Source organism: Lissotriton vulgaris, chromosome 2_1 (assembly GCF_964263255.1).
Source record: "Lissotriton vulgaris chromosome 2_1, aLisVul1.2, whole genome shotgun sequence".
In the NCBI taxonomy this organism is placed as follows: Eukaryota; Metazoa; Chordata; class Amphibia; order Caudata; family Salamandridae; genus Lissotriton; species Lissotriton vulgaris.
In genome coordinates, this window is record NC_141687.1 from 1,136,357,450 (window position 1) to 1,136,374,344 (window position 16,895).

The 16,895-nt window shown below is 45.9% G+C and overlaps 1 protein-coding gene across 1 annotated transcript in view; it reads left to right on the forward strand.

Annotated features, from left to right (window-relative positions):
* Positions 1–9,269: 9,269 nt before the first annotated feature.
* Positions 9,270–16,895, forward strand: part of LOC147731705 (NXPE family member 1-like) — a 472,004-nt gene continuing 464,378 nt past the window's right edge. Inside the window, exon 1 of the mRNA XM_086956818.1 lies at positions 9,270–9,458. The gene's annotated coding sequence lies outside the window, so the exon portion shown is untranslated. The remainder of the gene's footprint in view (positions 9,459–16,895) is intronic.

Sequence of the window (16,895 nt, forward strand, 5' to 3'; positions counted from 1 at the left end):
ACCCACCACACAACTCCACCGACAGCTCCACCAATGCACCCACCACACAGCTCCATCGATGCACCCACCACACAGCTCCACCTATGCACCCACCACACAGCTCCACCGACACAGCTCCACCAATGCACCCACCACACAGCTCCACCGAGGCACCCACCATACAGCTTCATCAAGGCACCCACCACACAGCTCCACCGAGGCACCCACCACACAGCTCCACCGAGGCACCCACCACCCAGCTCCACAGATGCACCGACCACACAGCTCCACAGATGTGGAGAAGTGTGGCTCAGGGGTTAGAGGCGGCAGACCCGGAAGCTGAGATCGGTCCTGGACCAGGGTTCAATTCCCCCCCTCGGCAGGTCTTGGGCTCAAAAATTCCACGGACTCGATAATTCTTGTTCCGGTGCCTACTCGACTCACGGGTTCACACTCTGGGACTCTGGGCAATAGCTTGCTTAATCTCCACTACGGCCCCTCGCGGCGGGATGCCTGGCTTTCACCTTGTGGATACCCTGCTGGGGTTATCTCACAGGGGAATACCAGGACGGGTTCCCAACGCAAGCGCCTTGATGCCTTCGGGTGATACGTGCGCTATATAAATCGCAATACATTTACATTTACCCACCACCCAGCTCCACAGATGCACCAGCCACACAGCTCCACCGAAGCACCCACCACACAGCTCCACCACACAGCTCCACCAATGCACCACCAATGCACCCACCACACAGCTCCACGGATGCACCCACCACACAGCTCCACCGATGCACCCACCACACAGCTCCACCGATGCACCCACCACACAGCTCCACAGATGCACCCACCACACAGCTCCACCGATGCACCCACCACACAGCTCCACAGATGCACCCGCCACACAGCTCCACAGATGCACCCACCACACAGCTCCACCGATGCACCCACCACAAAGCTCCACCGATGCACCCTCCACACAGCTCCACTGATGCACCCACCACACAGCTCCGCTGAGGCACCCACCACACAGCTCCACCGATGCAGCCACCACACAGCTCCACCGACACAGCTACAACGATGCACTCACCACCCAGTTCCACCGATGCACCCACCACACAGCTCCACCGACACAGCTCCACCAATGCACCCACCACACAGCTCCACTGATGCACCCACCACACAGATCCACCGATGCACCCACCAAACAGCTCCACAGATGCACCCACCACACAGCTCCACAGATGCACCCACCACACAGTTCCACCGAAGCACCCACCACTCAGCTCCACCGAAGCACCCACCACACAGCTCCACCGAGGCACCCACCATACAGTTCCACTGATTATTATTATTATTATTATTATATTCTTATATAGCGCCAGATTCGACCCCCAAAGGGGTATCTCCGCGCTTGCCCTGGGAACCCTGTCCTGGCTTTTCCCTGTGAGATAGCCCCTACAGGGCATCCCCAAGGTGAAAGCCAGGCATCCCCCCGCAGGGGGGCCGTAGTGGAGATTAAGCAAGCTTAATGCCCAGAGTTGCAGAGTGTGAACCCATGATTAGGTCAGGCACCGAAGCGAGAATTATCGAGTCCATGGACATTTGAGCTCAAGACCCTGCCGCGTCGGGAATTGAACCCTGGTCCCGGGTCTGACCTCTGCTTCAGGGTCTGCCTGCTCTAACCAGTGAGCCACACTTCTCACCGATGCACCCACCACACAGCTCGACCGATGCACCCACCACCCAGCTCCACCGAGGCACCCACCACACAGCTCCGCCGAGGCACCCACCAAACAGCTCCACTGATGCTCCAACTAAGCTCCACCAATGCACCCACCACACAGCTCCATCAATGCACCCACTAAGCTCCACTGATGCACCCACCACACAGCACCACCTACACAGCTCCACCGATGCAACCACCACACAGCTCCACCGAGGCACCCACCACACAGCTCTACCGAGACACCCACCACACAGCTCCACCGATGCACCCACCACACAGCTCCACCAATGCACCCACCACACAGCTCCACCGACACAGTTCCAATGATACAGCCCCCACCCAGCTCCACCGATGCACCCACCACACAGCTCCACCGACACAGCTCCACTGATGCACCCACCACACAGCTCCGCCAATGCACCCACCACACAGCTCCACCTACACAGCTCCACCGATGCACCCACCACACAGCTCCACCGATGCACCCACCACACAGCTCCACAGATGCACCCACCACACAGCTCCACCGATGCACCCACCACACAGCTCCACAGGTGCACCCACCACACAGCTCCACTGATGCACCCACCACACAGCTCCACCGATGCACCCACCACACAGCTCCACCGATGCACCTACCACACAGCTCGACAGATGCACCCACCACACAGCCACACCGATGCACCCACCACACAGCTCCACCGATGCACCCACCACACAGCTCCACAGATGCACCCACCACACAGCTCCACAGATGCACCCACCACACAGCTCCACCGATGCACCCACCACACAGCTCCACCGATGCACCCTCCACACAGCTCCTCCAATCCACCCACCACACAGCTCCACCGATGCACCCACCACACAGCTCCACCGATGCACCCACCACACAGCTCCACCGATGCACCCACCACACAGCTCCACCTACACAGCTCCACCAATGCACCCACCACACAGCTCCACCAATGCACCCACCACACAGCTCCACCGATGCACCCACCACACAGCTCCACTGATGCACCCACCACACAGCTCCGCCGAGGCACCCACCACACTGCTCTGCCGAGGCACCCACCACACAGCTCCACCGATGCAGCCACCAAACAGCTCCACCAACACAGCTACAACGATGCACCCACCACCCACTTCCACCGATGCACCCACCACACAGCTCCACTGATGCACCCACCACACAGCTCCAATGATGCACCCACCACACAGCTCTGCCGAGGCACCCACCACACAGCTCCACCGATGCAGCCACCACACAGCTCCACCGACACAGCTACAACGATGCACCCACCACCCAGTTCCACCGATACACCCACCACACAGCTCCACCGACACAGCTCCACCAATGCACCCACCACACAGCTCCACTGATGCACCCACCACACAGCTCCACCGATGCACCCACCACACAGCTCCACAGATGCACCCACCACACAGCTCCACAGATGCACCCACCACACAGTTCCACCAAAGCACCCACCACTCAGCTCCACCAAAGCACCCACCACACAGCTCCACCGATGCACCCACCACACAGCTCCACAGATGCACCCACCACCCAGCTCCACCGATGCACCCACCACACAGCTCCGCTGGGGCACCCACCACACAGCTCCACTGATACACCCACCACACACCTCCACCGATGCTCCAACTAAGCTCCACCAATGCACCCACCACACAGCTCCATCAATGCACCCACTAAGCTCCACCAATGCACCCACCACACAGCTCCACCTACACAGCCCCACCGATGCACCCACCACACAGCTCCACCGATGCACCCACCACACATCTCCAAGGCACCCACCACACATCTCCAAGGCACCCACCACACAGCTCCACCGATGCACCCACCACACAGCTCCACCGATGCACCCACCACACAGCTCCACCGACACAGCTCCAACGATGCACCCGCCACCCAGCTCCACCGATGCACCCACCACACAGCTCCACCGACACAGCTCCACCGAAGCACCCACCACACAGCTCCACCGAGGCACCCACCACACAGCTCCACAGATGCACCTACCACCCAGCTCCACTGAGGCACCCACCACACAGCTCCGTTGAGGCAGCCACCACACAGCTCCACCGATACACCCACCACACAGCTCCACCGATGCTCCAACTAAGCTCCACCAATGCACCCACCACACAGCTCCATCAATGCACCCACTAAGCTCCACTGATGCACCCACCACACAGCTCCACCTACACAGCTCCACCGATGCACCCATCACACAGCTCCACCGATGCACCCATCACACAGCTCCACCGACACAGTTCCAACGATGCACCCACCACCCAGCTCCACCGATACACCCACCACACAACTCCACCGACACAGCTCCACCGATGCACCCACCACACAGCTCCACCGATGCCCCCACCACACAGCTCCACCTACACAGCTCCACCGATGCACCCACCACACAGCTCCACCGATGCACCCATCACACAGCTCCACCGATGCACCCACCACACAGCTCCACTGATGCACCCACCACACAGCTCCACTGAGGCACCCACCACACAGCTCCACTGATGCACCCACCACATAGCTCCACCGAGGCACCCACCACACAGCTCCGCCGAGGCACCCACCACACAGCTCCACCGATGCAGCCACCACACAGCTCCACCGATGCACCCAACACACAACTCCACCGACAGCTCCACCAATGCACCCACCACACAGCTCCACCGATGCACCCACCACACAGCTCCACCTATGCACCCACCACACAGCTCCACCGACACAGCTCCACCAATGCACCCACCACACAGCTCCACCGAGGCACCCACCATACAGCTTCATCAAGGCACCCACCACACAGCTCCACCGAGGCACCCACCACACAGCTCCACCGAGGCACCCACCACCCAGCTCCACAGATGCACCCACCACACAGCTCCACAGATGTGGAGAAGTGTGGCTCAGGGGTTAGAGGCGGCAGACCCGGAAGCTGAGATCGGTCCTGGACCAGGGTTCAATTCCCCGCCTCGGCAGGTCTTGGGCTCAAAAATTCCACGGACTCGATAATTCTTGTTCCGGTGCCTACTCGACTCACGGGTTCACACTCTGGGACTCTGGGCAATAGCTTGCTTAATCTCCACTACGGCCCCTCGCGGCGGGATGCCTGGCTTTCACCTTGTGGATACCCTGCTGGGGTTATCTCACAGGGGAATACCAGGACGGGTTCCCAAGGCAAGCGCCTTGATGCCTTCGGGTGATACGTGCGCTATATAAATCGCAATACATTTACATTTACCCACCACCCAGCTCCACAGATGCACCCGCCACACAGCTCCACCGAAGCACCCACCACACAGCTCCACCACACAGCTCCACCAATGCACCACCAATGCACCCACCACACAGCTCCACAGATGCACCCACCACCCAGCTCCACCGATACACCCACCACACAGCTCCACCGATGCTCCAACTAAGCTCCACCAATGCACCCACCACACAGCTCCATCAATGCACCCACTAACCTCCACCAATGCATTCACCACTCAGCGCAACCACAGCATCACTATGCGCAACCACAGCATCACTCAGCGCAATTACAGCATCACTCAGCTCAACCACTGCATCCACTGCATCACTGGTTCAAATATGTTCTTTCAATGTTTCCAGCTGTTTTCAAGCTTTCATGCTTTATTACAAAGCACAAAAAGATGTTCATATTTCACTTCTGTTCTTGGATTTTCGACACAATAAAAAACACTGAACATAATCTTCACAAAATGTATTTACAAAGTTTAAGCTATTGGCATTGCCATTGTTATTTGTAATATCAATACATCTAAGTCACGTAAATACACAACATGTTGCATTACAAATGCTATCCATGTTTGCGAAAGTTATAACTATTGGCATTCTAATTGACAAAGCTATTACTTTACTTTAATTAAAAAAAAATCATTTATAAGACCAATAGCTCAAACTTTCCTAATGCGAGCCCTATTGCATTTCCAATGCTTGTTTTTATCTGCGTTGCCTTCCATGGTATTAGGTATGGTGCCCTCATTATTTATCCTACAAGCGTGTGCCAGCGTGGAGTCCAGGCTCAGGCTTGAGCCCTCTTTTAGACCTGATCCTGTGCCTGTACCATGCCCAACTCCTCCATTTCAGGCGCCGTCAGACCGTACTTTTCCTCTTCCAGGCTTTGTTTTTGTAAAAGCCACTGTTTAATGGTACGGTCAGGTTTTTGTCCCACTTCGTTTTCTATCTTGTTTATCCCATTCCCTGACGAAAAAAGAGTCTGGGGGGCTAAAGGGGTCATAAGACCTGGGATCCCTGCTGTTCTTGAATAAATGGCTGCACCGGGATCCTTAAGCAATAGTTTCTATTGCTACGTCCTGTTTTTCTTTTCTTATTCAGCTTGTCGCTCTTGGGTTTCTGAGATGGGGTCTGTCTGACTCTCCCCGATCTAATCTCCCTAGTTTCCCTAGTTTGACTGCCCTCCTCGGACTGTGAGACACCGGGTAAGGACTGGCCTGGGGCACGGGCTTCCTTCGCTTTTCTCTTTTCCCCCGCCTTTTACCCTTTTCCTATCAGCTTCTGTGGACTCCTGTGCTCTTCTTCCCCTGGATCAAGTCTTCGGGTCCAGTACACGCCTTCGAGCACTCACTGGGGCACTTGCAGTCAGCCTAGGCCAGTATCACCCCTGTGCCGCAGGTTGGGGGGTTAGAAGGTTAGAGGGGTTCCAGACTCCTGCCTGAGCCTTGGGCTTAAGCTGAGGAAGTCAAGGCTTTGAAGGAGGTGGGGTATAACAGGGCAGTGTGAAAGCCTGTTTCCCCACAAGCTGCTGGTGACAGAGGTAGAGGTGGTGAGTGGTGGGAGGTGTTAAGAGAGGCTCTCGGACTAGCACTAGCGACAAGCTGAGCTCGCGGGGGGGGGGGGCGGCCGTGGGCCAGTCGGACCTAGTCGGACTGCCTACCAGTCAACGCCCCGGGCTCTTACTTCGCAGCCGCCTCTATCGGCAGCCGCACTCGCTCGCGTCTCTGCCCCTCCCAAGCACAATGCACAATGCACAATGCCAGTTGCACAATGCCGGTCTCACCTCTTTTACCGGGCAGTTGATGAAGCGGTGTGGTACGTCCTCCTCACACCTTACGCCTGCTGCCCCCCCCCCCCCCCCCTACCGGCTCCCGGAAAGAGTACCACCGGCAAGCCTGCCGTGCACACTCCGCTCGGCTCCGTTCCTGTCGCCGCACCCCCCGCTTGGCTTGGCTGCTTCGCAACGCTCACACTCTAACTCTAGCTCAGTTCAGTAGTGTTGTTGTTCATGTCGTTTACTATTAAAACACTGAAGCGGCCGGCAAAACGGAATTACAATGGTTCGCGGCCTAATTCATTTACTGATATCTACCAGATAAAAATTCCACCAATTGTAAGCTCTGCAGAAGAATATAAGCCCATAGATAAATGGTCTTATCTGAATGTTTTCGATGGTAAACTTGTTCGAAACTTTGGCAGAGTAAACTCAGCGATTCCATTTCAGGCTTTGCGCCTATAGTTTTGTTTTTCAAGTACTTATGCTAAAACAATTGCATTAGTTATTTGATCATATTGTATAATTCAATCGACAATGGGTCATTAAGAAAACTGTCAAAGTATGAAACCTGCATAGCCTCTAGTAGGAGTGACACAATCTCAGTAAACCTTCAATCTGCATTAGGCAAGCTAGATTGCAAAATCTGGATTTGGTGGGTCCCTCCCAGCCAGGGGTCATGGTGCCAATGCACCTGCTGCACAATTGGTAACTGCAAGTCCAGTCTAGTCATCTAACAACAACCGAAAACCTGGAGCAGTTTTTTTTAAACGACCAAGTGGCCCAACAGTCTGATCATGAAACGTTACCTTTATGGCTGTTCGTTTCATGGCTTCGAAATGCAGACCCTTATGAAGTCTATTAGAAGTGCTAGTGCAACCTATAGTCTTTGGGCATGTAAACCAATTTACGTCAACACGTGTTCTCTGTGAGCTATGGCCCAACGTACACTGTCTATAATGTAATTCCTCTACGTTTTCCAAAATAAATATTGTGAGACCCGCAGCCTCCCTTCGGAGCCTTGTTTACACTAACGTAAAATATACACAAGCATTGGCAATGCCAATGGGTCCTTTTTTAAAGTGCTCCACCCTGCTTTCATCTTAGCATGCAACTCACTCTTTATTCACAAGGGGGCATCTCACCCTTCTTTTATAGAGACCTCAACCCTACAATCACATAGGCACGTCAATCACCCTGCACTTAACAAACTGCCTACCCTGCACCCATAAACCTCTCACTCACCCTGTCTTAGCCTGTGGTCACAATTCATGTACACTGCACTCTTACACCGGACACTGTAGGCACGCCCACCACTCCCTCTTCACTCACCCTTTAGTCATGCATTACATACCGTGCACTCTTACACCACACGCTCTACAGACGACCATCATTGCCTCTGCATCGCGGGTTAGTCACACATCGTGTGCTTCTCCATCTTCCACACTACACACACTCCATTCACCTATCTCTCACCCATCATCCACTCACCATTCACACGGCACCCAGACTCCCCTCACCTCAAACCAGACACCACTTACCCTGCACTCACGCACCACAAACCTACTTCACCATGCACTCACACACTACTAAACACTACTTACGGTCCCTTTTCACACACTCATTGCTAACCTTTCACACTCACCCTCCTCCCTCCCTGTTATCACACACCGCTCACCTGACAAAAGTTTCAAGTTTACCCAAAAATTGCTTTAGACCTCCATAAAGGTCACCAATATAAAAACAATTTTCAGATACCAACGTTAGCTACATTCATATAGCTTTGTATACATAATCTTTTAAAAATAACAGCTCTACATAAAAAAAAAAAGTTTGTTACATATATAGTCATTCAATGGGGTCCTAATAAAATTGATACATTAATCTGCACTCGAGAGGTTATACTTAGAATAAAGTGGATTTAAAAAGACGTTTCGTTGTTCAGCAATCGCTGGGCACATATATAGTAGTTCTCAAATCTTGAGGTCCTCTCTCCTAAAGATGACACGAGAACGCATCTGATATTTGTTATGACCATTTGCCTACATTGGATTTCAAAAATAACTGTCCTAACCGTAGTTGTAATTTGCACCTCTGACACTGATTTATCTATAATGCAACTTAATCTCGGGACAGCATTTCCATGTATAGTTTTAGTTGCTTGGGAAACCAAGAATAGAGCAATTATTGATGGATTTATCTACTCAACAAGTAGTGGGGGTGGTTTGGGGTGGGGGGTTTCCTGCAGGCACTGTTGCCCAGTGCCCGATGGCTTGCAATGGAGCCCATGGCATTCACGGGAGTAACAGACTTTTCTAGCTGCTGCATAAAAGACAGCCTTAAAAGTTGCCTGACTGCTGTGGCCTGTTTCGGCCGTGATTGACGTTGCTTTCATAAGTACCTATTGCCAGTCCACAAACACCGGGCGTCCTGGAGTCAGTCCCAGCGTTCGGCCTGACAGAATCGCAGATCAAAGTCCTTTTCATTTCCCTGACGCCGGGCGTGGTAGGGACCTGCGTAGCCTTGCTGCCGCCTGCCGTCTAAGAGTCAACCCCTTCTGTTACTAAAAGTGTGAGGAGTGGGCGTCTTTTGTACTCTCACCTTTTCCATTACTTGGCAACAACTCTCATCTGGCAGCTCGCATCAGGAGGGAAATTTGTTACAAGGTAAACAGTATTTTTCACTCCCCTTTATTGTGTTAACAAGATTTTATTAGAGCTATTTTTAAATAATGTACAACTTGAATAACTAGCGCAGCGAATTAAGACCAATAATGAAGAAAAAAAAATAATGTTGTCTGATAAACGTATGTTTTATTAAAGTAACCATGACGTAATTTTAATTTTAATTTTTGGTATTTGCTTCTTAGACATTCTGCGAATGAAATCAATTTCTTGAAAACAAACCAGGACATTTTGAAAGCATATATATATATATATATATATATATATATATATATATATATATATATATATAACATCTTCTAGAAGTCTTCGTCCTCTTAATAAAAAAAGGAATATATATATTCCTTTTTTTTATTAAGAGGACGAAGACTTGTTTGGAGATTCCGTGGTTCTCAAAGAGTCACTGTCTCGGCATTAGCCAAGCAGCATAAACAGACAAAGTAAACAACAGTGCTAAAGATAATTTTTTTCACTAGAGTTATTTGCCTGCCACACAGGCTAGGCATGATTCCCCTGATGCAGTGAACACAGAAAGTGTTCCTCGTCCTCGAAATATCTGTAAAACGCCCGAATTTCCCAGGTGCCTGCGTGACAAGTCAGTCCAGTCCCGTTTTGCTTTGAATTCCGGAACTTGCACTCCTGGTTTAATACTGGAATAAATACGACTAAAAGCTCCGGATTTTCACAAAAAACGCGTCTGAACTAAATAGGCACGCATCGACCTGGGAAACTCAGCTGCTATAGAAGTTTGGTACTTGCAGATCTGTTTGTCCACATATAACATAAGGACTGCAACTCCTAGAATACAAACCAGAAACCTGGATGCCCTTCTCAGGCATGGACGTAGGCAACTTGAGAGCGCCTCAGATGTATGTCAAGGTGACACTTTGAGAAATCAAAATAAAAAGTACATTTGTAGGAAATATCAGCTATTATATTCTACAATAAGGAAATGATTAGGGCAAAGGAAATCCTTTTTCTTTGGAAGTTATTATACTGATGGTAATTTCAAAGAGATTTAGCAATACTAAAATTCACCAGTGCATTTGATAACACTTCGAGGATACAGGGGGAAATTCGGAGTAGGGTGACCAAATAGCATTGGTGCAAATTCAGGATTGTGAGTGTAAAAATTCAGGACAAAGGGTTAAAATTCAGGACAAAAATTAAGGACAGGTCAAAATTCAGGACAAAAATTCGAGACAAAAGGTATGTTTTATAGACGCATCAGAGGAGGTCATGCAATATAAGTCAGTTAATAGACAAAGAACATGAGTACAACTAAAAAGAAGTTTATATAAGGTTGAGACAATCTTGCACTTCACAGTTTTTCTGTATTCTGTATGCACGCAGCTTTGAGCAAATGTGCAGGTCTTTTTGTGGTATTTAATATGATCATAATCTATTTATGTGGTTACTGCACTGGGTTGTCCAGTCTGATATATTGTTTACAGTTCACGGTCCTGAGCTGGCATGTTTGGTGACAGTTTTGGTCTGTAAGATCTGCTCAGATTACCTTTGTAACTAGCATCTCATATCTGTGTGCTACTGTGAGATGTAAAGCGGCACACATAGAATGCATCTAATTGGGATCTGCAGTGCTGGACTAGAGTACAGTCCCCGAGTGACTAGCTTTATGTGTCAGATCGTATCAGGTATTTTATGTCTGTTCAGCTGGTGATGACTGGTTATAGGGCTGGTGTTGTGCTGATTGATGGATAAGATCCATAGCGGACACGTCTTGTGTGAGGGTAAGAGCATTAAGCAGGAAAAGAGAGTTATTAACTAAGCCCGTATGAGCTGTAATTGGCTGCAGACTGCTGAGTGTTATGGTATTATTGTGGCCCAGAATGGTTAGATAGGAGTTGATTTTGCTATATAATTCCCTGGCTAACCATAAAAGCCCTCCTTATGTTACCTGTAAATGGGTAATAGTATACTGATTGTGCTGTTTCCTTTCTGTGAGCTCTAAACTACAGATTCTCATTGATGCACAGAAGTGCACTGCAGACCAGTAACTGTATGCATTGTTGAGGCATTATTGAGGTCAGAAAGAGGCGCTGTCTTTTACATACAGAACATTTTCCATTTAAATGGCAGAAAAATGCCAACATGCTGTTTTATTAATAAAACTATATAGCACACAAACAGTAATGTGTGGAAATGTTGTCTCAGCAAATATGTATCATTTGAACATCACCAAATAAAGTGTCTTGATTGTTTTGATCCTATTAAAGCTCTATTTCCAGCAGACTTCTGAAGTACAAACACATGGTCCATTTGAGGTTTCCTAACTACTGATATGTTTTGAAACATCTGCACAGTTCATTTACAGGTATTTAAAAGTTGTTCTGTGTTACAAAAACACTGTTAGTTTACAGTCTGTGTTTTCACATGCTCCTTACCACCACAAGACTGTCAACAAGTCCACTTTGCTATTCTGTCTTTGACTGCAAAGTTAGAGAACTGTCAGGTAGGCGTTACATGGGTGGTGCATGGGCATTCCCATGTACCTTGATGTTAACCCATATTTACAAAGACTAGTAAACAAGGGTTTGTGCCAAAATGGTGTGCCTATCTGAGGTAGGTGTAATGAGAAGACATATTGTTATTCCTCCTCATTATTTCCTCTTTGCATTTGTACTGTATTCCGAAGCACTCATACAATGTAAATGTGGCGTATTTGTATAGCGCGAACAGTGACCCGGAGGCATCCCGGCGCTTGTACTCCTACCACAAGGGAACCCCTCCTGGCTTTTCCTTGTGGGGTGTCCACTCCTGGGCATCCCATGGTGAAACCAGGCATCCCTTGTGTATCAGGGGGCCTTTGTGGAGACTAAGCAAGCTATTGCCCAGAGTTGTAGCGTGGGACCCATGCTTAGAATCGGCACTGAGGCGAGAATATCCGGTCAGAGGAATATAAGCCCGAAACCCGCCAAGGCGGGAATCGAACCCTGGTCCCTGGCCAGCGTTCTGCATCAAGGTCTGCCGCTCTAAGCATTGAGCCACACTTCTCCACACAATGAGGAAATAGGCCCAAAGCATAGCTTTCCCTTCATGCACAAAAAATTTGCTCGACCGCAATGTTTTGGCACTAGGCAGCTCCAAGTGGCCGAGTATTAGGGGAGAGCCGAACTGCACCATATATCTGAAAGTACAGTGCTTTTGTTCTCTTTCTATTTTAGTGAACAAAGCGCAGAACTTCTCTTGTTGCGCTGTGTTGCACGAGAGTCTAGGGATGGGAGCCAGCCTCTCAACCCCTTGTGGACCCATAATATTGTCTGTGTGGACTACTTTTGTTTTGCTTAGGAGTTCTCTTCCAAAATCCCACTGGTGTTGAATAGCGTGTGCTGCTTTTTGAGTGCTTCTCTCGCAAGGCTTTGTACTTTCACCATCTCCAGTAAATTTGTTTTCTTTTGTGGCCAGCACGGGAAATGAATGACTAGATTAAAATATTTGTACAGTGTTACAGGGATTTACTGACAGAACATCGACAGATAAATTATCGAGATGACAAAATATCGAGGTCAAAATATCGACTGCAAAAATATCGACTTCCTATCTTCAAACAGGTAAGTACAAAAATATCGACTCCAAAATATTGAGTGTAAAAAATATAGACTGTCAAAATATCGAATTTTATAAATGTCTTAAAAGTAAATTAAAAGTAATATAATAAATTAAATTAATTTAAACATATTTAAAATAAATAAACGTAAAATTGAGAAATAATTAATGTAACTTAAAAAAATATATATTTTAATATATATATATATATATATATATATATATATATATATATATATATATATATATATATATATATATATATACATATTATTTACAAAACATATACAATATTTTTACCGTAGGATAGCGAAAGAGTTACATTTACTGTAACGACTCCAGTGAGTGCAACAGTAGGGAAAGCATTGGATAGCGTAGGGGTAAAAAATACTATTCCCACTCCAGAGAGTGCAACAGTAGGAAAAGCGTTGGATAGCGTAGGGGTAAAAAATACTATTCCCACTCCAGAGAGTGAACACTAGGAGAAAGCGTTGGAGAGCGTAGGGGTAAAAATGACTATTTCCACTCCAGAGAGTGCAAAAGTAGGGAAAGCGTTGGATAGCGTAGGGGTAAAAATTTATATTCCCACTCCAGCGAGTGCAACAGTAGGGAAATCATTGGATAGCGTAGGGATAAAAATTACTATTACCACTCCAGAGAGTGCAACAGTAGGGAAAGCGATGGATAGCATAGAGGTAAAAATTACTATTACCACTCCAGTGAGTGCAACAGTAGGGAAAGCGTTGGATAGCGTAGGGGTTTAAATTACTATTCCAACTCCAGTGAGTGTAACAGTAGGGTAAGCGTTGGATAGCGAAGGATTAAAAATTACTATTCCAACTCCAGAGAGTGCAACAGTAGGGAAAACATTGGATAGCGTAGGGGTAAAAATTATTATTCCCACTCCAGTGAGTGCAACAGTAGGGAAAGCGTTGGATAGCGTAGGGGTAAAATGTACTATTCCCACTCCAGTGAGTGCAACAGTAGGGAAAGCGTTGGATAGCATAGGGTTAAAAAATACTATTCCCACTCCAGAGAGTGAACACTAGGAGAAAGCGTTGGAGAGCGTAGGGGTAAAAATTACTATTTCCACTCCAGAGAGTGCAAAAGTAGGGAAAGCGTTGGATAGCGTAGGGGTAAAAATTTCTATTCCCACTCCAGCGAGTGCAACAGTAGGGAAATCATTGGATAGCGTAGTGATAAAAATTACTATTACCACTCCAGAGAGTGCAACAGTAGGGCAGTAGCGGTCGGCAGTAGGTGTTTCTATAGGGCGGTGACGTGGGCAGGAGGAGGGGCAGGGTGGGGGGAAATAATGTATGGATTACGGAGTTTTACAGGTAAGTAAACATTTAAATACATAAAACGAATTTCGTTGCGCACACTGCATCACCAAATGTGATGCAGTGCGCGCAACGAAATTCGTTTTATGTATTTAAATGTTTACTTACCTGTAAAACTCCGTAATCCATACATTATTTCCCCCCACCCTGCCCCTCCTCCTGCCCACGTCACCGCCCTATAGAAACACCTACTGCCGACCGCTACTGCAGTAGGGAAAGCGATGGATAGCATAGAGGTTAAAATTACTATTACCACTCAGGTGAGTGCAAAAGTAGGGAAAGCGTTGGATAGTGTATGGGTTTAAATTACTATTCCAACTCCAGTGAGTGTAACAGTAGGGTAAGCGTTGGATAGCGAAGGATTAAAAATTACTATTCCAACTCCAGAGAGTGCAACAGTAGGGAAAACATTGGATAGCGTAGGGGTAAAAATTACTATTCCCACTCCAGAGAGTGCAACAGTAGGGAAAGCGTTGGATAGTGTAGGGGTAAAAATAATTATTCCCACTCCAGTGAGTGCAACAGTAGGGAAAGCGTTGAATAGTGTATGGGTTTAAATTACTATTCCAACTCCAGTGAGTGCAAAAGTAGGGAAAGCGTTGGATAGTGTATGGGTTTAAATTACTATTCCAACTCCAGTGAGTGTAACAGTAGGGTAAGCGTTGGATAGCGAAGGATTAAAAATTACTATTCCAACTCCAGAGAGTGCAACAGTAGGGAAAACATTGGATAGCGTAGGGGTAAAATGTACTATTCCCACTCCAGTGAGTGCAACAGTAGGGAAAGCGTTGGATAGCGTAGGGGTAGAAAATTCCTATTCCCACTCCAGTGAGTGCAACAGTAGGGAAAGCGTTGGATAGCGTAGGGGTAAAAATTACTAATCCCACTCCAGTGAGTGCAACAGTAGGGAAAACATTGGATAGCGTAGGGGTAACAATTACTATTCCAACTCCGGTGAGTGCAACAGTAGGGAAAGCGTTGGATAGCGTAGGGCTAAAATTACTATTCCAACTACAGTGAGTACAATAGTAGGGCAAGTAAATACTTCTTATTTAAATATAAATAATATAAATAGTAACACCAATTACAAATTAATTAAAATATTTGACAATTGTGTAAAATATATTAAATAATCAATTTAAAATACAAATAAAAATTATTTAATACTAAAAATTACCTACTAACAGTAAATATTTACCTATTAAAAATAAAATAATTAACAATTTGAAAGAATTTTTAAAAATTAACTCAATAAATTTTCTATTTAAAAATGTAATTACTTACAATTAAATTACTTCACAAGCTATTCCCCTAAAAACACACAACCCACTACAGAAAATAATTTAATAAAAGTAACATAATTAACAATTAATCAAATACCATAAATTACAAAATATATTTTAATTAGTTACAAATGATTAATTAATTTACGATTAATTCTAAATAAATACCAATAATTAAAATAGCATATTTAAATAATTATAATTAAATTACTTCCCACCCTATTCCCCTATAAACCCACAACCTGCTACAGAAAATAAATTACCAAAATTAAAATATTTATCAATTATTCAAATACATGTAATTACCAATTATATTTTAATTACTTGCCATTTAATAATTAATTAACAATTAATACTAAATAAATTAAAAAAATTAAATTACATATTTAATTAATTATAATAAAATTAATTCCCACCCTTTTCCCCTATAAACCCACAACCCACTACATAAAAAAATTAATAACAATAACATATTTAACAATTAATCAATTAAAATGATTTACCAATTATATTTTAATTAATTGCCAATCAATAATTAATTAACAACTAATTCTAAATAAATACCCAAAATTTAAATTACATATTTTATTAATTATAATAAAATTACTTCCCACCCTATTCCCCTATAAACCCACAACCCGCTACATAAAAGAAATAATAACATTAACATATTTATCAATTAATCAATTAAAATTAATTACCAATCATATTTTAATTAATTGCCAATTTTCAATTAATTAACAAATAATTCTAAATAAATACCAATAACTAAAATAACATATTTAATTTATTATAATTAAATTACTTCCCACCCTATTCCCCTATAAACCCATAACCCGCTACAGAAAATAAATTACGAAAAAATATTAATCAATTAATCAATTAAAATTAATTAGCAATTATATTTTAATTAATTACCAATTAATAATAATTTAACAATTAATTGTAACTAAATACCAATAAATAAAATAAAATATTTAATTAATTATAATTAAATTACTTCCCACCCTATTCCCCTATAAACCCACAACCCGCTACAGAATTATATTACACAAAAATTAAATATTAATGTTAACTTACCTTAAATTCGATATTTTTGTTGTCTATATTCTGTCTAGTCGATATTATGTCCATTCTATATTTTTGATTCAATATTATTGCTATTCTAGTCGATATTAATTTTTTCTAGTCGATATTTTTGTAGTCTATATTATGTCTATTCTATA